At 48.4% G+C, this 26,518-nt stretch overlaps 1 long non-coding RNA gene across 1 annotated transcript; it reads right to left on the bottom strand.

Moving 5' to 3' along the window:
• Nucleotides 1-12,873: 12,873 nt before the first annotated feature.
• On the bottom strand, nucleotides 12,874-15,636 carry LOC135287462 (uncharacterized). Its single transcript, XR_010351145.1, has 3 exons — nucleotides 15,583-15,636; nucleotides 13,213-13,289; nucleotides 12,874-13,093 (listed from the first exon to the last, which is right to left on the bottom strand). It is a non-coding gene; the product is annotated as an uncharacterized LOC135287462 (long non-coding RNA).
• Nucleotides 15,637-26,518: the final 10,882 nt, after the last annotated feature.

Below are 26,518 nucleotides of genomic sequence, written 5' to 3'. Positions count from 1 at the left end.
GTGCAAGGTCACCTGAGCAATCTACCATTCTCCTTGCCATTATCCTGCTTCATTCTTTTAACCCTTTCTTCCCAACACTCCATTTCCTTGCTCAAGAGCCCACTGATGCTGGAGCCTGAAATGTGGGACAGGATAGCTTGCACTTAATGGAGCATGCAGGCAAAAAGGAATAAACATATAATGCTCTAAGGTAAATGTCCCAGTCCTCCTGTCAGGGAATTAAACTGTTCAGCTGTCAGGGCACCACCCACAGGTTGTCTCAGTTGATGGATGAAGTCCTGTGGATGTCAAATGTTCCTCCCAATGCAGCTGGTTCAGGGTCATGCTGAGGCAGCACAGGCCATCACACTCAGAACAGCACCTGTGGAGCTGAGACAGGGGCTGCATTGTCAGCAGCTGCCCTGCTGAGGCTCCCAGGGGCAGTTACTGCCACCTTCCAGTCAACAATTACCTTTGACAGTCCAATTTCAACCTGAGATGCAGGCACACCCCAGATGCTCTTTATTTGCTATGTGGAGAAGAAAAAGGATAAAAGTTACCACAGACAAGTACATGCATAGCAATCCTGCAGAAATGTATCCAGAGTATGTGCATGTCATACAGGTCTACCAAGCTGTCTTGGTTTGAAAAGACAGGAGCCTGTGAAGGAAGGCAAAAGCCTCCTGTGAAATGGAGAAGGTAAACCCCCTCCCTCCGAATTATCACAACTTCAGAATTAAAAAGGGCTGTCAGGCAAAGATATGGGAACGGGAATAACAGTTCTTTACTAGGAAGAAAAAAAACTAAATAACAATGTAATTTAGTACAAGCAAAACAACCACTGGCAGAGTGAGAAAAAACCTGACACCCTGAGAAGTCAGGGTGCTGATAGCAGTCCAGCCAAAAGGTGGCTGCTCCTCCTGGAGCGGCGATCTGCAGAAGGGTGTAGATCCCTTCCGAAAATGCGGCGAAGGAGCAGCTGGGCCTTGGTTCCTGATTCCTCTCGGAAATCCAGCGAAGAAGGCTGTCTGTGGTCTCAGAAATGCTTGTTTTATGGTGGCAGGGATGCTTGGCTCCTCCCTCTGGGCGGAGCATCTCCCAATGGGATGATGTAACTAATCTTACCAGCCACAGTGAGTAATTCAATAGCCCATTAGCAGGAGATTATCTTCCTGACAGTGTCATTGTTCTTGAAAGAGATAAGAAAAACTGCCTAACCCCCAACAGATGGCAAAAAAGAATACATGCTTATTTTACAAGCCAGGACATTATATAGCCCATTAGCAGGAGATTATCTTCCTGGCAGTGTCATTGTTCTTGAAAGAGATAAGAAAAAACTGCCTAACCCCCAACAGATGGCAAAATGGAATACATGCTTATTTTACAAGCCAGGACATTATCCACCCCTTATTCTATTTCCATCAGTGTCACAATGAAATCTTATACTCAGTTTTCACTTAAGACCAGGTTTCCCTGTGGTACACAACGGGATTCCCCATCTTTCTGCATTACCCACCAAGTGTAACCAGGTCCTTGAGCAAAAACAATCCCACGGATGGGTTTGTCTCTGCCTGAGGTGGGATTAATCCAGACAGCTTTCCCTAAAATACCCTTCATATGTACCACAGGGACTTTATCTCCATCTATTGTGTGCAAGGGTTCAGACTGGGCAGGGCCAGCTCGATTGATGGACCCTCGGGTGTTGACCATCCTGGTTGCTTTTGCTAGGTTATTTTCCCAGTTTCTAAATGTTCCCCCACCAAGTGCCTTCAGGGTAGTCTTAAGGAGTCCTTTGCACCGTTCAACTTTGCCAGCAGCTGGAGCATGATAGGGGATATGATATATCCATTCGATGCCATGTTCTCTGGCCCAGGTGTTGATAAGGCCGTTCTTGAAATGGGTGCCGTTGTCAGATTCAATCCTTTCAGGTGTGCCATGTCTCCATAGGACTTGCTTTTCCAGGCCTAAGATGGTGTTCCGGGCAGTGGCATGAGGTACAGGGTAGGTCTCTAGCCATCCAGTGGCTTCCAGTCAGCACGTAGCGCTTGCCTTGGCGTGTCTGGGGCAGTGTGATGTAGTCAATCTGCCAGGCCTCCCCATACTTGTACTTGGACCACCGCCCCCCATACCACAGGGGCTTCACCCGCTTGGCCTGTTTGATGGCAGCACATGTCTCACAGTCATGGATAACCTGAGAAATACCGTCCATGGTTAGATCCACCCCTCGGTCTCGTGCCCACTTGTAGGTGGCATCTCTGCCCTGATGACCCGAGGCATCGTGAGCCCATCGAGCCAGGAACAACTCCCCCTTATGGTGCCAATCTAAGTCTATCTTTGACACTTCTATTCTCGCTGCCTGATCTACCTGCTCGTTGTTTCGGTGTTCCTCATTAGCCCGGCTTTTGGGGACATGGGCATCTACATGACGGACTTTCACCGTTAGTTTCTCCACCCGAGAGGCAATGTCTTTCCATATATCAGCAGCCCAGATTGGTTTTCCTTTACGTTGCCAGTTGGCTTTTCTCCACCTTCCCAGCCAGCCCCATAGAGCATTGGCTACCATCCATGAATCAGTATAAAGGTAGAGCTTTGGCCACCTCTCCTTTTCAGCAATGTCCAGGGCCAGCTGAACGGCCTTGAGTTCAGCAAGTTGGCTCGATCCACCTTCTCCTTCGGTAGCTTGTGCAACCTGTCGTGTGGGGCTCCATACGGCCGCTTTCCACTTCCGGTTCATCCCTACGATGCGACAAGAACCGCCAGTGAAAAGAGCGTAGCGTGTTTCCTCTGCTGGTAGTTGGTTATAGGGTGGAGCTTCTTCAGCTCTTGTCGCTTGTACCTGCTCCTCATCGTCAGTGAGACTAAAGTTTTCACCTTCTGGCCAGTTCGTAATTATCTCTAAAATCCCAGGGCGATTCAGCTTTCCAATACGGGCGCGCTGGGTGATGAGGGCAATCCATTTGCTCCATGTGGCGTCGGTGGCGTGGTGGGTAGCAGGAACCTTTCCTTTGAACATCCACCCCAGCACTGGTAGTCGGGGTGCCAGGAGGAGTTGTGCTTCCGTGCCAATCACCTCCGAGGCGGCTTGGACTCCTTCATAGGCAGCCAAGATTTCCTTCTCTGTTGGGGTGTAGTTGGCTTCGGACCCTTTGAAACTTCGGCTCCAGAATCCCAATGGTCGACCTCGAGTCTCACCAGGCACCTTCTGCCAAAGGCTCCAGGACAAACCATTGTTCCCGGCTGCAGAGTAGAGCACATTTTTGACTTCTGGTCCCGTTCTGACTGGGCCAAGGGCTACAGCATGAGCGATCTCCTGCTTGATCTGGGTGAAGGCTTGTTGCTGCTCAGGGCCCCAGTGGAAATCGTTCTTTTTGCGGGTAACCAGGTAAAGAGGGCTCACAATCTGGCTATACTCGGGAATGTGCATCCTCCAAAAACCTATGGCACCTAGGAAAGCTTGTGTTTCCTTCTTGCTGGTTGGTGGGGACATAGCGGTGATCTTGTTGATGACCTCAGTGGGAATCTGGCGCCGTCCGTCTTGCCATTTCACTCCCAGGAACTGGATTTCTAGGGCAGGTCACTTGACTTTGCTCTTCTTGATGGCGAAGCCAGATTCTAGCAGTATCTGGATGATCCCCTTACCTTTCTCAAACACTTCTGCCGCTGTGTTCCCCCACACAATGATGTCATCGATGTACTGCAGGTGTTCTGGAGCCTCACCCTTTTCTAATGCAGTCTGGATCAGTCCATGGCAGATAGTGGGACTGTGTTTCCACCCCTGGGGCAGTCGGTTCCAGGTGTACTGCACGCCCCTCCAGGTAAAAGCAAACTGAGGCCTGCATTCTGCTGCCAGAGGAATGGAGAAAAACGCATTAGCAATATCAATAGTGGCATACCACTTCGCTGCCTTGGACTCCAGCTCGTACTGGAGTTCCAGCATATCCGGTACAGCGGCGCTCAGCGGTGGAGTCACTTCATTCAAGGCACGATAGTCCACAGTCAATCTCCATTCTCCGTCAGATTTGCGCACTGGCCAGATGGGGCTGTTGAAGGGTGAGTGGGTTTTGCTGACCACCCCTTGGCTCTCCAGCTCACGAATCATTCTGTGGATGGGGATCACAGCATCTCGATCCATCCGATACTGCCGGCGGTGCACTGTCGAGGTCGCAATTGGCACGAGTTGCTCTTCCACCCTCAGGAGTCCTACTGCAGACGGGTTTTCTGACAGTCCAGGCAAGGTGTTCAATTGCTTAATGTCCCCTGCCTCTACAGCAGCTATGCCAAAAGCCCACCTGAGTCCCTTTGGGTCTTTGTAATAGCCGTTCCGGAGGAAGTCTATGCCCAGAATACACGGGGCCTCTGGGCCAGTCACTATAGGATGTTTCTGCCACTCCTTCCCAGTCAGGCTCACCTCGGCTTCCACCAGGGTCAATTGCTGAGATCCCCCTGTCACACCAGCAATAGAAACAGGCTCTGCCCCCACATGTCCCAATGGTATCAGGGTACACTGCGCACTAGTATCAACTAGGGCATCGTATTTTTGTGGCTCTGATGTGCCAGGCCATCGGATCCACACCGTCCAGACGATCCGGTTTTCCCGTGCCTCTCCCTGGCTAGAGGCAGGGCCCCTCTAACACTGGTTATTATTCCTCTCCTGGGTATACATACTAGAGGTCCCTTCAAGGGGATCTGACAGATCGTACCCAAAAGCTTGGTCATGGGAGGTTGAGGCTACCTTCACCTTGGTGGAACTCCCCCGGTTAGAGTTTCCCTTCTTGAGTTGACGGACCCGTGCTGCCAGGACAGAAGTGGGTTTCCCATCCCACCTCCCCATGTCTTCCCTGTGGTCACGCAGGAAGAACCACAGATTAGCCCTTGGGGTGTACCCTCTCTCTCTAGCTGGGGAATGTTGGGCTCTGACTTTGGGGCTTGTGACTCGAACGGGTGCTGCATTAACCTTCCTCATTTCCTCCCTCATCTCTTCTTTGAACTCCTTAATCACAGCTGAGATATGAGCCTGCATTGGGCCATTAATCATACTCTCATAATTCCTAAGTTTGTTGGCAACAGAGCCCACTGTCTCTCGGTTAGTGTCAGCATCAATTGTTGCAATGAAAGTGGTGTACTGAGATGGCCCCAGATTTGCCAGACTCCACAGCATTTGCCCTGTGCACCTGACCTTGTCGGGGTCATTATTATGTTGTCCATCCCTCCCAAAGAGTACCTCTAATACTGCCACTTCCCTTAACTGTTGGATCCCTTCCTCCAGGGTCTTCCAACGCATTCTATGGTGGTGCTCCTGCATTCTCTCCCTGTGGACAAACCTCTCTCTGACACTCATTAAAAGCCGCTCCCAGAGAGAAAGGGATCCTGGCTCCCTTACAAAAATCTGATTCATACCTGAGTCCTGGGTTAAGGGTCCCAAGTTCCTTGCGTCACCACCGTCCAGCTGCACGCCTGTACCCATAAGGTCCCAGATCCGGAGTAGCCAGGTAGTATAAGCCTCACGCCCTCGTCGCACAATGTCTTTGTGCAGATTACGGAGACTTTCGTACGTCAGGGACTCGGTGATGATCGCAACTTCTGGCTCCCCTGTGGGTTGTGAGGTTCCTCCATTCCTATCTCTATCTGGGTGCTCTGCTTTCATCTTAGACCTCCTTGTTTCTACCAGGGCAACTGCTGCTGGCTGTGACTGCCTTTGTGGTTCAGTTGGAACCTGGACAGTTGTAACATTTGTGGGTTCCACAGCTGTACTATTAGACTGTCCCTCTTCAAGGCAAAAGGCGGGCTTCTCACCAGCTGGTGAAATGCACTCCTTCAGCATCTCTTACATCTCCTGCATCTCCTTAACCAGCACCCTCACCCAATCTGGGTGGTTCGTTTCTGAGGCAGGCTGTGGGGCAGGGGCAGGCTCTGGAGCAGCAGCATCTCCAGTCTCTGGGGTAGTGTCAGGCTCTGCAGCAGCACCCCTAGTCTCTGGTGTAGGTGTCAGGGTAGTTATCCAGGTTAATCTTCTCTTATCTCTGAGTGCTAAACATAACAGGCATATCAGCAACACCACCCATTGTATGATATCATTAGCACTTAAAGTGGATCTTAACCCTTCGAAAACTGGTGGAGCAGACCCAAAAAGGTGGTTAAAAGGTTGGGAGAAAGTTTCCCCCCGTGTCATTTTCTCACAGTAGAAAGTTTCCCCCCGTGTCATTTTCTCACAGTAGGTACCATTATTAAAGTAACTCCAAAAACATGCAGTTAGTGTGTGATAGCTCTGAATCCATGTACCTGCCATCCAGAGGAAATTAAAGATCCATGAATCCTTCACCCAGAGGACAAACTTGATAACAGACACAGTGGCCTTAGTTATAGGACCCATATTTAGATAAGGGCCTGTAAATGGGAAGTATACACTTGCGACCACATGCCACCCAAACCAGGGAAAACTGGACCACATGGTGGTACTTACAAATTAAGCTACCTAAGAACTGTTAATCCCTTTTTTTTTCCCTCAATGCCCTCGTGCCCTACGTTGGGCGCCAAAGTCTGTCTTGGTTTGAAAAGACAGGAGCCTGTGAAGGAAGGCAAAAGCCTCCTGTGAAATGGAGAAGGTAAACCCCCTCCCTCCGAATTATCACAACTTCAGAATTAAAAAGGGCTGTCAGGCAAAGATATGGGAACGGGAATAACAGTTCTTTACTAGGAAGAAAAAAAACTAAATAACAATGTAATTTAGTACAAGCAAAACAACCACTGGCAGAGTGAGAAAAAACCTGACACCCTGAGAAGTCAGGGTGCTGATAGCAGTCTAGCCAAAAGGTGGCTGCTCCTCCTGGAGCGGCGATCTGCAGAAGGGTGTAGATCCCTTCCGAAAATGCGGCGAAGGAGCAGCTGGGCCTTGGTTCCTGATTCCTCTCGGAAATCCAGTGAAGAAGGCTGTCTGTGGTCTCAGAAATGCTTGTTTTATGGTGGCAGGGATGCTTGGCTCCTCCCTCTGGGTGGAGCATCTCCCAATGGGATGATGTAACTAATCTTACCAGCCACAGTGAGTAATTCAATATCCCATTAGCAGGAGATTATCCTCCTGGCAGTGTCATTGTTCTTGAAAGAGATAAGAAAAACTGCCTAACCCCCAACAGATGGCAAAAAAGAATACATGCTTATTTTACAAGCCAGGACATTATATAGCCCATTAGCAGGAGATTATCTTCCTGGCAGTGTCATTGTTCTTGAAAGAGATAAGAAAAAACTGCCTAACCCCCAACAGATGGCAAAATAGAATACATGCTTATTTTACAAGCCAGGACACAAGCACAATGAGCCAGCCTGTGATAAGGAAAGGAAACAGGAGTGTCATCTCCTTCCAGAGATATGGATACAACTCTGACTCCTTCAGCTGAAATTACTCCAGGCCTGGTACCTTGAGATGAGATGATGGCCCACATGGATTGAAAGTGTTTGGTCTGTGCCCTTTCAGACTGAACTTCAATTTGATGGTGGGTTCAAAAACAGAGTTCCACCACTGTCCCCCCAGATAAGACCCAGCCACTGGTTGAAGATACCTGACATACAAGAACTCAAGAATCTGTTATTAAGAAAGGGTGTCATGTAAGGGGAGAAGCTGGAGTACAGAACCATACTCACTCTCAGGTGTTATTACATGAATTTTCATACTTAGACTAACAGGCTGTGGTCCCACCACACAATCCATTGATGCAACCATTACTCCATAACTTATATTTTGGGGGAGATATCATCAGGAAGAATCTCAATCCTCACAATGTTTTGTACTGGAAGTGAGGGTGTTTGGTTATGAGTATTATGGCTGTTTAAAAAAACCCCTGCTTTAGTAGGGTGTGAACACCATTGTTGTAAAGTTTTAGTACTGGTAAATTTTCTCAACATTTCCTTCAATATCCCATTCATTCTTTCAGTCAGTCTATTAGCTTGGGGATGGTAGAAAATGTGGAATAACCAATCTATTCCCAGTTCTGGACATTATTTCCACTAAAGCATGTTCCTTGGTCACTCAGTATTTGGTGAGGGGACCTTTGTAGGAGTTGCTGTAATGCTTAAGTTTATTAGTTGGCATATTTGATGAATTGAGCAAAGAGCAATCCTGACGCTGTGTCCACAGCAGTGAAGATACATCACCACCCCTCAATGGAGATGAGGAGCCAATGTAATCAGCCTACCAGGTAGTCAAAGCCCACTGACTCCACTGTATTTTTCCCCAGGGCCTGTAAAATGCCTTTAAATGCAGCTGTGTACAAATAGCACAGTCATGTGCAAATGTCTTATACACACGTAACAGCAAAGGGGTTTGGTTGTGGGTAATTTGTCCACAAGCTGTATGTGCATTCATAGGCTGTGCTTAGCAGCACTCATATCATCCACTCCCCTATTAGCCTGTGACTCAAATCAGTCATCCTTCTGATGGGCTTACTTTTAAGGGATGTTCTTGTACACGTTTCCAAATTTGTTGCCATGTATCTGACCCACACACAAGGTATTTCTGTACATGCCAATCTTCCTGGGCCCAGAGAGGGAGGGGTAACCAGATTGTCAGGCTATTTTATGCTATTTGTTTTGTATAACACAACTGTTAGGGTATAAATAATGTGCCTGCACTTACAAGATGGCAAAGGTTGCTGCAGCCAGTTCAGCCCACAGACTAGATGCCTGGGCACCTGCTTGCCAGGGTGTGATTGCTCTCCACCTTTCCTGTCCAGTGTCAGTATATTGGTAATCCAGGCATCATTACTGTGCTCTTCTGTTTTATCATATGGGGGTGCTTCCTCCTCAGGAGATGCAGGGGCAGCTCTGGGGAAGAAGGTTCACCCTGCACAGGCACATGATTAAAAGACACAGGTCCCAGAAGAGAGACAAATTGAGTGGCTACATGCAGTTTTCCTGGTGAAAATCAGTGCTGTAAATAATGTTTGTATTTCCAGTGTGTGGCTGCCTGGCTGTTTTGCCAATGGGCGGGGTATACATCAGTTTAAGGAATAATGTAATTTATTACGATTTAAAGAAGCAAAGAGTTACAAAAGAAGCAGCTCAGCAATGCACCTGATCAATACTACAAAAGAATGCCATAGTGATTAAGAAAGATCCATCACCAGTTATCCTAATACTTTACCATCACCCAGATCCTCACATTAGCTGGGGAGCCCCTGTTACAGCCAAGGACTGGAGAGCCACTCCTGACCACTAGGAACTCCTATGCAGTGCATCCACATGCAGACAAAGAGCAGAGGCTTCTGACTTCACTGTGAGAGGGCCCAGTCTGGAGAGTGTGCAATAAATAAGCTGACATAATAATGAAACACTTTTTGAAGACTGTCTGCTGTTATCAGGTTCTTACACCTGTCCCAACTTCAATACATGCAAGGATTTGTGCAGAAATAAACTGCCAGACAGGTCTGGATTGATGTGACATCTCATGGGCCTTCTGTCATGTGAAACTCAAACAGTGAGTCTGTGGTGCTTTCCCCTTCCTCTGAAAGAAACTGTCATTACTGTCCAGGAGCACACAACCAAAGATTGCCTGTCCAAAATTCAATAAATGCAAGGATTGGTGCCAGACAAAAGCTGCCAGGATAGATGGGTCTGGCTAGATGGCCTGAATGGGCATATTTGGGATCTGTGCAGGTCTGGCAGTCCTCAGAGCACGAGGCTGCCCCAGGTTTAGGTAGCAGATGATGAACTTTGACTCAATCCAACTGGCAAGCCTGGAAATATCACCTGGAGAGGACTTCAAGGGATCCTCTAGAGCAAAGCCTTTACTGCAAAGCTGCATATGAAAAAAAAACCATGATTTCCTAATGTTAGAATATTCCATGTGTTAGGTGGAAATGCTTTTTGTGACTGATTGATGGTGAAAACTGAAGTCCAATAGACTCTGGCTTTAACTAAAGCCAGCATGATGAAAATCAGTACAGAGGACAGAATTCTCTTTCAGGGATCTGGGTTTGTTGTTTCTGAGAGCTGGATTTAGAGACTACTGAGGACCAGCTCTACAATTTTGTGATGTCCCAAGCACTCTGTCCACAATCCCAGGATTTAATTCCTTTATCTCTTTCCCCATAGCTTAATTCACCAGCCTTTCCATTTCTTCTTAGAGGAGAGGAGTCCTCCTTCCTTCTGAAGTGACCCATGGTGCTGTATGGAGGAGCTTGACAGCTGGCCTGCAAGCAAAGCTGAGTTATTAGAAGAAATAACAATTGATGATTTTCGAGTGTATCCATAGCAAGGAAGAAGACAAGGCCGTCAGCATGGAAACAGATTAGAAAAGATACATGAACATTTTTGTAAACTAGGCTACATGCATAAGTAAACATATATACATGCCTTATTAAATTTCTGTAAAACATTTGGCAATTATATTGACGTCAATTGCTTTGCACCAATTAATATAGTAAGTTATTGTGATGTAGTTAATGACTTAAGATCACACTTTGTTATGGGTATATAAGCTGGAGAACATGCAGAATAAAAACTTTTTTCTTCTTGGACCCTGATCACATGTGTGTATGTCACGTCTGACCTAATGGTGACATTGCTGCCCCTGTCAATGCTAATTTCTGAATACAGGGGGCAAAAAGGTACCTAAAAAGGATGGCACATAATCAATTTACTGACTGACTGCTATAATATTTATTGCTTTAAAAAATTACTTCAGTATTGCAGAAAAATATATTAGGAATAAGATATTTGCTTGTGAACAGGAAAGCCCAAACTATTTGACAAAGGCTTTTTTCTTTTTATATTCTCTCTTTTGCAATCTGCTAACTGAAATAAGTTTGACAGAATAGTGCTAAAACAAGTGCAGTTGACCCCTTTCTCAGGGTGTCAAGTGCTAGGCTGAAGGAATTTGGGTCCGAGTGGAAGCAAAACCTGTCCTAGAGATTAGAGAGGTTAGAGTCTCTCTCTTAGAGACTCTCTCCACTCTTAGAGAGTCCAGAGAGCCCAGCTTGCAAGTCCTCTATTTTCATCACAAACCATATTCCTGTAGGGCACCAAAAGGCTCTTGGTTTTGCTTTTTGCTTTAATCTGAGAAACAGACACTGGCTTTGAAAGTCCTTAGACCTCTTGATTTTCAGGTTTCAGGTGAAATTGCATCTCAGGATTTCTCTCCAACCCTAGGTGTTCCAGGTTGGTGCTGCTGGTTCTCTTTGCTATTCCTGCCCCAGGGAGTGCCAGGCCAGCCCCGCTGTGCCTTGGCTGTGGGGTCACAGACCCTTAGCCCTGTTATAAATTAACACTCCAATTTAATAATTAAGGAAATTTATTAAATAAACAAAAGTATAAATTTGGAAAAAGCCACAAGCAATTCGACTCTGAGCCAGGTGATCAGGGTCAGGGAGACTCAGGATTTGGCCTCTATAGTACCAAAGTCCCCATGGGTCTCCAAAGGTCATTTCTAAGGGGTCCGTTTTATACAGTTTTTCAGGATCTGGAAGGGGCTCTTCTTTAGCATATTATCGGGTTTTCCAGAACCGGTGGATAATTGGTGGAATCCTGTCAGGTGAAAACTTTCCAGGATAAACTTCTGATGATGCCTATCAGAATGCTTCCTGCTGGAGTCTTGTCAGACGAAAAATCCTTTGGGATATACATCCCTGGAGACAGTCGCCTTCCTGGTGTTTGAATCTTTATCACTTACTGCTTGTTGCTGCCACCGGTTTTAGTACACAAAATCCTGTGGTTTTTAATTTCATTAAGCATGAATTATTTTATAACATATACCACAGCTCCAGTGCCGATGGCTGATGGCACTGTCAAAAATAGGTTAGAAACTGTTGTAAAATCGTTGATAATTGTTAAACACGTGCTGTTAGTTTTGTTATTATATTGTAATATTGCAATATATTGTAATTAGTTATCATATTGTAAAAGGTGTTTAAAAGGGTTGTTGTAAGAAATATGGTATTCAACATACCTATACCTAAAGTACACCACCCCCAAGAGAAACGAGCCAGCCTGGACAGAACTGTAATGGGCCAATCAGCACCTTATCCTTCATGCAAATGAAGGATCCAAACAGAAACCAACCCAAAGGAACAAAAAACAGGATAAAAAGGGGCATCTAACCCAGGGAAGCTGTGCCTCTCCACCTGGAACCTCGGGGACATCGCTGCTCAAGCAGACACAGTGCTGGCGCTGCAGCATCCTCGACGGCCCACGGGCCCCCATGCTTTTCTTTTTTATTGTAATAAATGCTGAAATCACTTTTAGCACAGGGAGTGTGGTCCCCTTTTTAACAACACCGCTGGTGGCACTGCAGGCACCAGCAGACTCGAGCTCAGGGTCCTACTCATCCTCAGATCAACTCCACTTCTGTTTCCCTGAGTCTGGAGAGAGGGATGAGAAGTGGATGGCTCGGTGTGAAAAATGTGTATTTTATGATTGGCTTTTTGCAAATATTAAAATGAATATTGTGTGTGTTATGTTAGAAAGTTATGCTGTGTTAATTTTCTTAAGTAGTGTGTTAAATATAGTTTTAGGTTATAACATAAAATAGAAACTATGCTATGTAGGATATTTTTTTAAGGAAGGAATGAGGTACTCGCACCAGACAGCAGCCACAGGACACCTAAATCTTTCAGAAAGAGAATTTATTGCTCTTTTATCATGAGAAAGCTGTTAGGATTCAGAGGAAGACATTGATGATGACCAGATAGAATCCTTTGTTTGAATGGAATTTATGCATCATGTATGAGAAGTATGAATATGCAACAGGCTGTTGTTTTTAAGGGTTAATCCTCTGTTAACATATGTCCTTTTCCAGGCTTATTTTGCCCAGATAAAAGATACCTAGATGTCCATAACTCTTTGTTTTTTATTGTCTCATATTGTCCAAATCCAAGGTGCCCAATTTTTATTACTCTAATTATACTATTATTTTTATAACCATTTTATTGCTATTAAACTTTTAAAATCTTAAAGACGAGTGATTGGCGTTTTCCACACGCAGGAATGTCCCTGTGCCACTCCCTGCTGCTGGTGTTTCTGCTTTTGTCCCGGGCACATTTCCATGGCTTCCTGCTCTCCACGTATGGCTCGCTCTGGCTGTGCTGCTCTGGGGTTGTTCTTCCTGCTCTTCTGCCTCCTGCCATGCCTGCAAGAGAGGGAGTGGGAGGTGAGGGGAGAATCGTGGGATTTAAAGTAATTTCAAAGAATCCCAGAATGGTTTGGGTAGAAAAGGACCTCAAAGATCCTCTTGCTCCAATTCCTTACCATGGGCAGGGATGTCACATTCACATTTTCTGAAAAATCCCTTCGCCCAGGATTTTTCTCCCAGGAAGCTGAGAAGCCTCAGAGAAAAAGAAAATAATAATTATCTCATTTGCTTCTTCTGTGTTTTGCTGCTTTGGAATGTGTTTGGAGATTGTTTACCCACAGGTGATTGTTTCATTGGATTTTGCTGTGAATTGTTTTGACTTATTGGCCAGTCAGGGCCAAGCTGTGTCAGACTCTGGAGAGAGAGTCACGAGTTTCATTTTTATCTTTGTAACATTCTGTAAGTATCCTTTCTGTATTCTTTAGTATAGTTTAGTTTAGTATTCTTTAATATAATATAGTATCATAAATAATAAATTCGCCTTCTGAGAACATGGAGTCAGATTCATCATTCCTTCCTTCATCAGGGCACCCTGCAAATACAATAGAGGGACACCTTCCACTACCCCAGGCTGCTCCAAGCCCCATCCAACCTGGCCTTGGACACTTCCAGGGATCCAGGGACTGCCACAGCTTCTCTGGGCACCCTGTGCCAGGGCCTCCCCACCCTCACAGCCAAGAGTTTCTCCCTAATGCCCAATCTAAATCTCTTTCAGGTTAAAGCTGTCCCCCCTTATCCCTGTCACAGCTTGCCTTTGCAAAATGTCCCAGGACAGCTTTGTTTTGTTTCCAGAAGTGACTTCTGCCAATGCTTTACCATGGATTTTAGCATCAAAAAAAGATGACACGAAGGGGCAATATATTAAAATTAGTTGCCTTCCATTCTTTTAACTTTACTGGATGCATTGGGATAAACAGATTTCAAACACCTTATTAAATTATATTAAAGTAAAATTAAATTTTAAAAAGGAAGCAGAATTAAATAAAATGGAAGTCTCTAAAAAAGTCTTTCCACAGTCCTGCACTGGAGATCTAATGCCCCTTTTCTACTTAATCCTGCTATGAGGAGGGCAGGTACTCTGCCCTATTCCAAAGCACCATCTGAGGTGCCTCTTCTGACCTTACAAGAAGGGGTGTTCTTTCATGGAAAACAAATTTCAAAATCGACTGAAACATATGAAATCTATTTCTACTCTGAACATATTGCTCGTGCTTAGGACATGTATTACTGTGATTACAATGAAATTTAACAGCACCACCAGGGATCAGGTTCCTGTTACATTTGTTCATGTTCAAAGGTGTTCAACCAACCGAGCAGAGAAAAGAATTCTCTTTTGGGGTGAAATGGGCGTTCAGAAATCAGGCACAGAGAAATGAACCCCACTCAGGGACACACAGGAGAGCCATGGCTGAGCAGCTTCCCCCTTGCAGGGTTCCTGCAGTTCCCTTCCCTAAGTTCCGTTTCAAAGGGGTCCTGAGCCAGCTCAGCACAGCTGGACCCGCCTCAGGGGCTCTCAAGGAAGGTTCTTGTTGAAGAAACCTGTGGGAAGGGAACTGCTGGCTCAGTCCAAGCTCCTGGAAGAACACAGGGATGAGCACACTCAGGAATTGCATGGTTATCCCTGAGGCAGTTGGTCCTAAATGCTTTCCCAGCCTATCCCAGCTCTGGAATTGCAGTTCAGCTCTTCCTCCCCTCTTGGGGATCCTCTCAGCCCTGGACTTGGAAAATGGAACAACAGAACCTGCTGGAAGGGGTCTTATGTGATGAGAACACCAGAAGGGAAGTTGTTCCACATCCAGCCTGGCCTTGAACACTTCCAGGGCAACCTCTCTTTGCCCTGGGCAACCTGTGCCAGGGCCTCTCCACCCTCCTCACCATTCCTCCTCCAGGGAGGAACTTCTTCCCAAGATCCAACAGAACCCTGGCCTCTGTCAGCTGGAAGCCATTCCCCCTTGCGCTGTCCCTGCACGTCCTTGTCCAGAGTCCCTCCCCAGCTCTCCCTGAGTCCCCTCAGGGGCTGGAGGAATCTCTAAGGTCTCTCCCGAGCCTTCTTCAGGCAGAGTGGTCCCAGCTCCTGCAGCCTTTCCCACAGAGAAATGCTGCAGCCCCCCCAGCACCCTCTGATCCATCCTGTGGGCTCTGGGCCACAAGGAATCATCTGGGAGGGGACTGGGAGACACCCATGGCAGTGTCTGGGCAGTGCTGGGGCTGGGCTGTAAACTGTGGTGCTGGGAATGCAAGGAAAAGCTGCTCCCTCCTTAGTGCCTGCAGTGATGGGAGATGTGGGTGTGCCCTGGCATGGCCAGCAGCCCCAGCTCCCTGGCAGGCCTGTCCTCAGGGCCAGCACCAAAGCTGCCACCAGCTCCAGAGCAGCCCTCCAGGGATGCCCTGGTGTTCCCAAAGGGAACCATTCCCCACGGGACAGCCCAGGCCCCCCAGTCCCTCTCTGGGCCCAGCACAGGCAGAGCTGCCCCTTCCCCACTCACCTGCCGGGGCTCCATCAGCCGTTCTGGGCTCCACATCCACATCCAGGGCAGCTGGAGAGCCCCTGCCCCAGCCCAGCTGCCCCCCCAGCCCTTCCCCACCCCGAACACCCATGGGGCACATCGGGCACTGCTCCTGCCCCACAGCTGCTGGCAGGGTGGGGATGGCTCCAGGCCAGCCCCACTGAGGGCACTCAGGTGTTGTTGTAGTGGGCCTCTGGCCGGGTAATAATTAGTATTGACTCCATGATTTACAGAAGGCTGATCAATCCCTTTATTACATATCATTATTGAGAAACTTGTTGCTTTTTTAGACAGTTATGATACAGGTTGACTTAATTGGTCCTCCAATCCAAACACTATCACTAGTGTCTAGTTAAGAAACCACCCTTTGGTAAACAAATGTCCATAACACATTCCACATGTTCACAACAACAGATGCAGCAGGTTAAGATAAGAATTGTTTCCCATTCTTTTCTCTGATCTTCTCACAGCCTTTCCCAGAAAGGCCTGGGAAATTTGTGGTTCTCTCTGTAGCCAGAGAGCTGCTGCCACACCCAGGAGCTTCCAAACCAATCCCTCCTTCCCCTGCTGGGGTTCACCTGCAGCTGGCACTGGGCTGGGCTTGTGCTTGTGATTCTAATGACCACAAAGACCATTCTCCTCTCGAAGCAGCAGCTGTCACTGTGCAGTCAGGGGCTGCTGCTGAAGGGATGTGACCAGGTCCAAACATGTCTCTGTCATTGCAGGGCCAGTTTTCAGAGCTGCTGAACAAAACTGCCAAAATTAAACACAGGCTTTGGGGTCAATTGCTTTGGAAACCAAACTCAGAATTGGCAACAGCTCTCATCTTGTCTCCAGCTGGTATTGTCTAGAATTAGATTTAAGATTTTTTTAAGATTTTCACCTGAAAGGGAATTTGAGTGGATTCTTTCTCCAAAAATTGCAGTCTAGTGAAGTGGCACCTAATGATCAATTTTATTTTTGCTTTACCTTCAAACCCAGGAGTATCTAACTTTAGTAAGTGCCATTTTTAAATGGACCTCAAGGTTTAAATAACTCATAGCATCTTTCTTCACTGCAAGGATATAAAATAGGTTTTTGGTGCAATCTGCCTTTAAAAAATGGTGGATGAAAAGTAAAATACCTTTAGAAATATGGATTTGTTTGTGTGTTCATATTCTGAATGGCCAGCTGCACAAATCCTGCTGTGGTTTGGTGCAGAAACCCAATTTAGATTTCTTCTGTAGCTCTGAGCTGGCTGTGATCCCAAGTCTGGCTCGGCTGGGGGGAAGCGTGGCATAAATCAGAGGAACAGGCACAATGAACTTGCCCAGAAAATAAAAACTTTAATGACAAAGATAACAAACGTGGATGGGGACAAGATCCAAAGACCCAGCATGGCAAAGGCAGTCAGGCATAGACAGAGGTGTCTGAGGGCAAAGGTCCAATCACAAACACAAACTTGGCCATGATCTTATTTGTACCAGGTACTGAGCCAACTGAGAGCGAGAATCAGAAACCTGACCAAATATAGGAAAGTTCTAGCAGCAAACCAACTCTCATGGCCCCACTCTTCCCACCATGACCTGGCCAGGTGCCCTCCCCCCACACCAGTATCCTGTTTGCCATGGCCTGAGGGTGATGCCTTCTGTGAATGCTACTGAGGCAAAAGTCCCAGCTGGGCATGATTCCATACTGAACTTGCAGAATTAATTGGTTGGTATTATTAGGAAAATTAATCCACAAACATCAGAGTTTTATGTCCAAAAAGAAGACAGAAGAGTCCTTTGACTTTATTTGAATAGAGGAGAGGCCATGGGACATTCCCCTGGGGTCTCTCCAATTTTTGGAGGACTCAGCCTCCCTTTTTATCCCAATTTCCTGGCCGCATTTCCCTTCTCTCTTTCCCCATTTCTGAGGTACTTGAGAGGTACAGACTTCCCAGAATGCCTGATATCAAAGATTTCCCTCTAATGTATAATCCTTCTTTTTAATTTTTAATTCTTATGGAACTTAGGGCTTTTTCTTCCCATTGTTTCTTTCATCTATCAATGTCTAATTTAATTTATCAGCAAACCTTAAGTTCATTTGTAAAAGCAAATATTTTTTTCCATTAATTAATCAGTGGAATCCTTCCCACAGTTTCTTTTATCTCCCAGTGCTAGCTTTATCTACCAGCAGCCCCACAGCTTGTTTGTAAAGACAAATCTGCCATTCCTCTCATCAGAACTGAAGGCAGCATTTCGGGTGGGAACCCTTCAGTCAGAGCTAGGATTGTGTCAGCAGCAGCTGGTTTTGCACATGTAAGCAGAGATAACAAAGTGTAAGGTGGAGAGTGAGCACAGGAGAACTTGGGAATCTGGGTAGATGCTGTTTTCCTCCAGAAAGCAATGCTGAATAATGTTATAAAATTGAAGATGCACAAAATACACAAATAGCCAGTAAGGAAGGGCATGGAATTGTTACTGTGACACTTAAATGCAGTTTATTCCTTTCACCCAAAGAAGTTAAGGAATATTGTAGATGCTCTACTTAGGAGGGGTGGAATGTGTGTGTTCACCAGGCTGGAACAGCTTTATTCTGGAGTGAAAGCTGAGTGCTGGTTGCTGAAGTAATCTCAGGGAAGCACAGAATGTGCTGAGTTGGAAGGGGCCCACACTGACCCAGGATCATTGAGTCCAGCTCCTGGCCCTGCACAGGACACCACAGCAATCCCACCGTGGGCCTGAGAGCGTTGTCCAAATGCTTCTTGTCCCAAGACAGACTTGGCGTGGGGACCGCTTCCCTGGAGACCCTGTTCCACTGCTCAGCCCTCCTCCAGGTGAAAAACTTTCTCCTGATATCCAGCCTAACCCTCCCCTGACTCATCTCCAGCCATTCCCCTGCTCATGAGAGTGAAGAGATTGCTGCTGGCCCCGCGCTGCCCCTCGGGAAGATGTTGAAGAGCTCAGCGAGGTCTCACCTGAGTCTCCTCCAGCTGAACAAACCAAGTGTCCTCAGCTGTTCCTCACAGACCCCTCCAGACCCTTCCCCATCCTCGTGACCTGTTGGTGGCTGGGTTTTTTTTTCCCTTTCCTTTTGTTTCTTTGTTACTTGTGGAATTTCCCCCCACTGAGTGTTTAAGAAGCACTGATGACTGGGGGAAGGGAAACTCCTCTGGGTTTTGGGAATTTCTCTCGAAGGGGGCGGGGGACAGAGATACCGGGAGAATGGGGGGGAGGTAAAAGAGACGAGGTTGGGGCAGCTGCACTCTCGCTCTTTGGTCTCGGAGCGGGACGGCCAGGCTGTCGCGTACAGCGAGAGAATTCACCGGTGTCACTCAACGTGAGGCCACCCCGGGGCAGAGCGGAGTGACAATCCCCTCCCTGGCCCGGCTGCTGATGCTGGGCTGCTGCCCCAGGACACGGTGGCACTTTGGACTGCCAGGGCACTGCTGGCTCATGTTCAGCTTGCCCTTGGCCAGGACCCCCGGGTCCCTCCCCGAAGCTGCTCTCCAGCCTCCAATTCCCCCCAGTCCATAGCCAAGCCAGGGGCAGGATCTGCCCCTTGCCTTGTTAAACTCCACACCGCTGGTGACTGATATTTGAGAGGTCTCTCTACAGAGCCTCTCTGCCCTCCAGGCAGTGACAGCTGTCCCAGTTTGGTGTCATCAGCAGATTTGCTGATTATCCCTTCAAGTGCTGTGTTCAGGTCGTTAAGGAAGATGTTGGGAGGAGCCCTGCAGAACCCTCTGGTGACCACTGCCAGCGTGGTGTCACCCCAGCCACTGCCACCCTCGGTGCCTGACCTGTGAGCCAGCTGCTCACCCATCCACAATGTGTTTATCCAGCTGTGTGCTGGACACTGTCCAGGAGCATTCTGGGAGACACACTATCAAAAGCTTTGCTGAAATCCAGAAAGATTCCATCTACTGGCTTTCCTGGATCAACCAAGTGGGTTCCCCTGTCCTAGAAGGAACTCAGATTTCACAAGCAAGACTTTCTCCTTAGGAGGCCGTGCTGACTCTGACTGATGCCTGTATTGTCCTCCAGGTGTTTTTCAATACTTCCCAGAATAAACTTTTCTGTGATTTTATCAGGTATTGAAGTGAGACTCACAGCCCGGTAGTGTCTGGGGTCCTCCTTCTTGCCCTTCTTGAAAATCAGGACAACATTATCCAGCTTCCAATCAGCTGGGACTCCTCAAATCCCAGATCTGAACTCTGCTCTGATTTCTCCAGGCGTAGTAGCCTGCTCACACCTGCATTTTGGAGCTTCTATTCTCCGCAGGCAAACCTACTCTGAGGGCAGTAGTGGTGAAAAGAATAATTAAAAATACTTCTTGATTACAGGCACAAAACCATTGCAGATAAAACAATCTCTTCAAAAGCTTTTTAAGGTGGGACTCACAGGGCACAAGTGAACTGCCATGAAAGTCAGGTTTGAAAAAAACCCTCTTAATCATGGGAATTTTTCATGGTTTACAGAAAGGGAACTGTAGAAGCCTTGCTTTAATGAGGCTCATCTATGCCATGGTTTGAAGCACTCTCATTTTCCTTTGAAGGAAATGTCTTTGTTGGCATGGTAAGAGATACATTTCATGAAATTACTTAATTGCATAAAATTAGTAATAAATGTTGGCATGACAATTGATTGCATTTCCTTTAGATAATTCAGAAAGTCAGTAAATATCAATTTGCTGCTACTCCCCACCCAATTCCCCTGTCATTCACAGTGATAAACATTCAGTAGGAATGTGAGGATGAGGTGATGTGTGATGTGGCAGCTGGAAGTGCAGTGATCTGTGATCCCAGTGCAGCTGGGTCGGCCCATCCATGTCCTCAGATGAGGTTCTGCAGGAATCAGAGTTCCCTGGGACCCACTGCGCTCCTTCAGCAATTTCACTTTACAGTGTGTGGTGCAGCTCCTGTCCACACACTGAGATGTTTTCTAACACCAGAGCTAGCTTGTCATGGCTCCATAACCTGTCTGTGTTTAGTACAAATTCCCAGCTTCAGGGGAACTTGAGGAATGCGTTATTCCAGAATAATTCAGGAAATCGAGACTGGCAGTTCTGAATTGCCTTAAGTGGACACACTGTACTTGTTGTTCTTTTGCAAAGCAAAGATAAGGAGCCTGTCATATTCTGCTGTTTAAATTGAATTGTCTGACTCCATTTCATGGGTCTTGGCGCCTTGGGGTGAGTTTACTGACATTTTGTGAGCATTTTCTCCCTTGTGCATTTCAGTTCTATGTTTGAGGAACTGTTTCATGTGTTTTCCTGTAGAAAGCAGGTGTTCTTTATTTGGCTGCATGTGTGGGGTGTAATTCCACCAAACTGACACAAATTGTTTCTATTGTTTATATACATACTCACTGATTTTCCTGGAATAAACATACATATGAGAATCAAAAATCATTCCTCAAAATTATGAACATAATGTCCCTTTCTGCACATGTCCTTCTGTCCTGGGGGGTCTCTTTGGTGGTCCCTGGTGGTTGGCAACCCCTAAGTCACACCTGAACTGGTAGAAGTTGGCACAACTGGGCTGGTTGCTTTCCAGGTCTTCTTCCTACAGAAAAAGCATTGTGTGGTTCCATAGGCCAATGGGTTTTTAAAAATAAGCATTGTATTAACCTGATGCCTTTTCTGGGGCTACCTTAAAACAGAGGTAAAAACAGAGGCCAGACAAAATTAAGGGAATTAAGAGCAGTTATATTTATTGAAGGGCCTTCAGGTACATCTCAGGCAGACAAAGCCCCCACCCCAGGGGCTACACTCAAAAAATGGATGACAGGTGACAGGTTTTCACAGTTTTATAAATTGGGTCCATTTGCATATTGGGGGGTTAATATTCCAATTACAGCTTCAGGTAATGAAGTCATTTACCCCAGGTTTGCTCCCCCCAAACTCACTTTTGTCTACATTTCTCAGGGCCTGAGGCAGTGAGGTGTCCTTGATTCCCAGGCCTGAAGAAGAATTGTTTTGTCTGACCAAAATGGGAAAGCAGTAGCTAACACTGTATATGGAGTTTAGAGTTATACAGTAAAGAATTGCAGGATTAAAAATATATGAAAAATATAAAAGCTAAAATCCTAAGGCATCAAACCCACCAAGTGCAAATGATTCTTCACCTGGCAACCACACTGTGACCTTCTGAGTGTTGCTGGGAACATGGGTGTGAGCTGTAAGGGCTCTGACAAGAACTTTCTCCTCAGCCTGAACTTGCTGCTGCTCTGGCCCCAGAATGACCATGGCTGTGATGTTTAACAGAGCAGGACGTGCTGCCTGGGGGAGACTGAGTGTCCCCTTGTCCCTGGCAGAAATCCTGGGCATGGAGACTTGAACCTTGCAGCAGGTGCTGGGACTTTGCTCTCTCTGACAGGGTGGGAGAAAGAGATTTTGTTGTGAATCCTGGGACAACATAGACCTGTGGGTGAACGGCTGAGTCTGTGCCCACCGTGACCCACCACGAGCCCCCCCAGCTCTGGGCTGCCACAATGGGAGCTGGCACAACCTCACTGCCAGCTGAGCTGAGCTCACCTGTTTTGAGCACAGGGGGTCTGGGTGCTGTCCTAAAGCTCTGCTGGCAACAGAGAGGGAAGGACTGGGGACACATCTGGGAGCTTGAGCTCCTCCTGCAGGGATCTTTCGTGTCCTGAAATCACTGGGTTTGCTCCATTTTGAAGGCTGTCATGGAGGCACAGGAAAGAACTGTCCATCTGAACTGCTAAAGATGCAAAGTTCTTGCTTAAGAACCGTCTTAATTGCTAAAGATGTTTTTAAACATCCATCAGACAGTTGCTCCTGAGGAAATGTGGCTCCCCAGGGATCTGAGGCTGCAGTCCCAGGACTGCTGTTGGCACAGTGGAAGTCACCACTTCAGCACCTTGGCTGGGCACTTTGTCCCTTCCCTGGGGCATTTCTGGGGATTTAGGTGACTCTGGTGACCTGCTTCAGGGCTAAACCAGCTGAAAATTAAAGCTGAGAACTTCCTGTTAGCTTAGAGCCTCATGAAATGGACTGCAGGCACTTCAGTCCATCAGGGTGGGACTGGCAGTGCTGAATTAGAGCAGCCTAAAGTGGGCTGGGACTGGGGGCTTCAGGCATGTTATGAATAGAAAGTTGTATTTTTTTTTAAGTTTCAGAGTTAAAAAAACCAAGTCAGACCGGGTCAGACTCCTTTGGTTTCGCTGCCGAAGAAAAGCCCTTAATCATTCGTTAATGGCGGGTGATTAACTGATTGTTTCCCTGATGCTGGCCACTTGCCAGGACAGACCCCCGAGGTAAAGAAAATAGGAGTGACATCGGAGCCAGTATGCAAATAAGAAATGCAGTGCACCTTGGGTTTTTACAGTTTTACAGTTTGTACAAGAAAAACCCCTAAAATCATGAGCCAACAAGTGACTTAAAGTGACGTCTAAGGATGGGAGCATAGTCCCGTACCTGCTTGAATCTTTTTATTTCTCACCCTAACCTAAAAAGAAACTGATTAAAGAGACCCCCCCGGGTTTTTAAACAGACAAACCAAGGACTCCACGACTCTCCCGTGAGAACAGAGTCCCCAGTTCTGTCTGCAGACCAGCGGACAAAACTGCATCATCCTCCTTCTTCGTGCCACGCCTGGGAGCAACGGCGGCGAGGGCGCAACCCGTCGATTTCTCCCCACCTGAGCTGATTCTTCTTAATAAATGCATTAAAAAGGAGAAAGATCTCCTGCCCATTTATTTCAAGGCAGAGGGCAGGAATTGCTCTGGGATTAGTGGAGTGAACGTGGCCTTGAGGTGTGCTGTGGAGATGAAGCTTTTTACATCTTCAAATGTTAAATGCAACTCAGAAAGTGTCTAAACATCCAGATATCAACAGCTTTTTAGACAAAGTATGGAACACACAGGCTGGAAGTCCCTGCTGTCTCCAGCACCCCAAACTTTTGCCATGTCGAACTTAAAGCTGCAGCCATTGAAAACAGCAAGATTTTCTGACAGTGGCTGATGCTGGTTGGTGGAGGAGACTGGAGAAATGGTTAAATGGGTCAAAACAACTGAAGTGTGTGTTTGGGGTGGGCAGAGCAAGTTCTGAAGGTGGGGAGGATCTCCGCTCCACATCCACCCACCTCAGCCCCTGCTCCACCCCAAAGTGGCTGCACAGCCCTTGGCACAGACACCAAAGTCCTCCCTGTGGGGACAGACCAGAGCAGGGAAAAGGTGGCATCTTTTACCTTTTTGAAAGAAGTGGAGGTCATTTGTGACACATCTGGATGAATTCTTCATAACACAGGGGTGGGAGAAAGGCAGGTTATTATTAGCCATGGGGATGGCTCAATCCCTGCAGAAATCTTCCCTGGAAACAAAGGAAACCCAGGTAGAACCCAATCAATACAATTCAGGGGGAGCCATGTGGGGGTTTGAACTCGGGGGGATCATCCCAACAGGGTTGAGGGGCCATTGCAGGCACCTCTTCAGGCCTGGGGGGTCTTGGTGTCCTCACCCCCCACCTCCCCCTAGGGGGTCTGAGGGTCTTGGGGTGTCCTTGTCCCCAACTCTGTGCTCTGGGTGATCTTGAGTTGTTCTCCAGGCTGGCAAAGCAGCAGCAGGATTTGGGGGTCACAGAAAGTTTGGTGTCTCTACTTTGATGCTGTGTCCAGGATTTTGGGTCCTTGGTACATGCAATTTCCCAGAGTTGGTGGTGGGAAAAGCCGGGTTTAGTTGGGAAAAGCTGGGTTTAGGTGTTGCCTTGGGACAGTGGGTGAAACACTGGGAATTCTGGTGCTGACAGGGGTTCTGCAGCTTCCACAGAAATTCCCCTTTGCTCTGCCCTTGATGAATCTGAAAGAGCCAGAGTCAGTTTGGGGTGAGGGATTGAAAAGATGGTGGAGGGAGCCAGGGGGTGACTGGGAGCACTGGGAGTGAACTGGGAGCACTGAGGAGAGTCTGGGAGTGACACGGGGATGGCACTGGGAGCACTGTAGGGAGATAAGGGGTGAAACTGGGATGGCACTGCAGGGAGCAACACTGAGTCCACCAGGAGTGAACTGAGAGTCAGCTGGGAGCACTGGTTGGAACTGGGAGCAGGGAGGGGAACCAGGAAATCCTGCTGGGAGCTGTAAGGAGAACTGGGAGCACTGGGAGGGGGCACTGGGAGCAGTGGACACCCCATCACGTGTCCCTGTCGCTCAAGTTCAGCTCCCCCCTGGCTGGGCAGGTGGGGAGGGGTCAGGGGGGGTCCCCGTGGTTTTTGGGTATCCCCAGCAGTGAGGGTTTGATTGACAGCTGGGGGAACAGACGGAGGGGGGGCTGGGGGTGCTGGAAATTGAGTCCCCCTTCCCCCTGAACGCCCCAATCTGCACCCATGGCAGCTCCTGGATCCCCTGTCCTGGTGCTCAGACCTGCCCGTCCCCGCTGGTCACCCGCTGGTGACATTGCCAGCAGTGGGACGTGGGGGGTGGTGCGGGAGGAGCGGAGCCTTGGCCCAACCCAGACTCTTTCCCCACACACATCCCCAGCCCCACTGAGTCCCAAAACCTCCCGGTCCCTCTTATTTCCGCGGGTCCCTGACACTTACCAGGGTCCCTGCCACTTCCCTGGATCTCTGTCCCTTCCCAGGGTCCTTGTCCATGGCTGGCTTCACTCGTCCCGCTCCCAGGGGCCCCGACGGGGAAGGGGGGTACCCGGGGCAAGAAGCAGAAGGGGGTGAAATGTTTGTTTCCTGGAAAGGTTTCTCCAGTTGTTGTCCTTCCCATGGCTGCTGAACCATGCCTTTCCCCCACCCCTCGCCCGGGTCCCGCTCAGCCCCGGCCGGGATCGTCTGCCCGGGATCGGGCTCTCCTGTGGAGCCTCCACATTCAGATTAATCCCTGCCAGAGCCGCTGATTCCCGGAGTGAGAGGGAAAGGGGCGGGCCAGGAGTGGGATAAAGGCTGAGCCAGACGGCCGGAGGTGGCAGAGCTGTGACAGGACAGGCATGGACAGCGACAACAGCACCACTGGGGGCTCCTCATATCTCCCTTCCGCTCCTGGTGGCCATGGAGGTGCCACCACGAGTGTGGTGACACCAGGGGACAGGCAGCCATGGAGGTGCCACCACGGGTGTGGTGATAGCAGCACACACACAGCCATGGAGATGCCACCATGAGTGTGGCAGTGCCAGTAGACATGTGGCCATGGGGTGGCAATGCTGGAGGGTGTGACAGTATGACAGTGACAAGTTGACGTGGGGCCAAGCTGGGGTGGCTCCGTGTCTGCCCCGTGGGGACGGCAACCATGGGGCATGGCCCGGTGCCATCATCAGTGCCAGGCCTGGCATGGGGACATGCAGGAACAGCCCCTGGGGACAGGGAGGACCAGGCACCCCGGGGGGCTGTGCCAGACCAGCACCTTCCACCCCACACCCCAAAATTCATCACCCCCACCCAACACCATCATCACCCCAAAATTCATCACCCCCCCAAACTATGACACCCAAACCATCCCCATCACTGCCCACCCATCATTGTCAGCCCCAAAATTCATCATCCCCCACCCATCATCATCACTATCCCATAACCCATCACCCTCAAAACCATCCCCATCATCACCCCCCAACCATCATAATCACCCCAAAAATCATCACCCCCCCACCCATCACCCTGAATTTTCCCCCACCCCATAACCCCTCAGCCCCCACCCATGTCCCCCTCACCTGCCCCATCCTGCACCCCCAGCTCTGCCCTGGCTCCGCTGTCGCCGTATCCCCTCCTCCTGCCCACGGGGTGCAGGTACCATGGCAGGGGTGGCCTTGTCCCCTTGTGTCCCCTCATGTCTCCTCGTGTCCCCTCGGGTCCCTGTGGCTCTTTGGGTGCTTGGAGGGGGTGGAAAACACCCTCTGGAACAGGGACCGGCGTGCACTGGCCTTGGGGACATCCCTGTCGCCCCCGGTGTCGGCGTGGCTGCAGGAGCATTTCCAGCCCTGCAGCCGTGCCC

Source organism: Passer domesticus, chromosome 29 (genome assembly GCF_036417665.1).
Source record: "Passer domesticus isolate bPasDom1 chromosome 29, bPasDom1.hap1, whole genome shotgun sequence".
In the NCBI taxonomy this organism is placed as follows: Eukaryota; Metazoa; Chordata; class Aves; order Passeriformes; family Passeridae; genus Passer; species Passer domesticus.
This window is presented reverse-complemented; position numbering and strand designations above follow the sequence as displayed.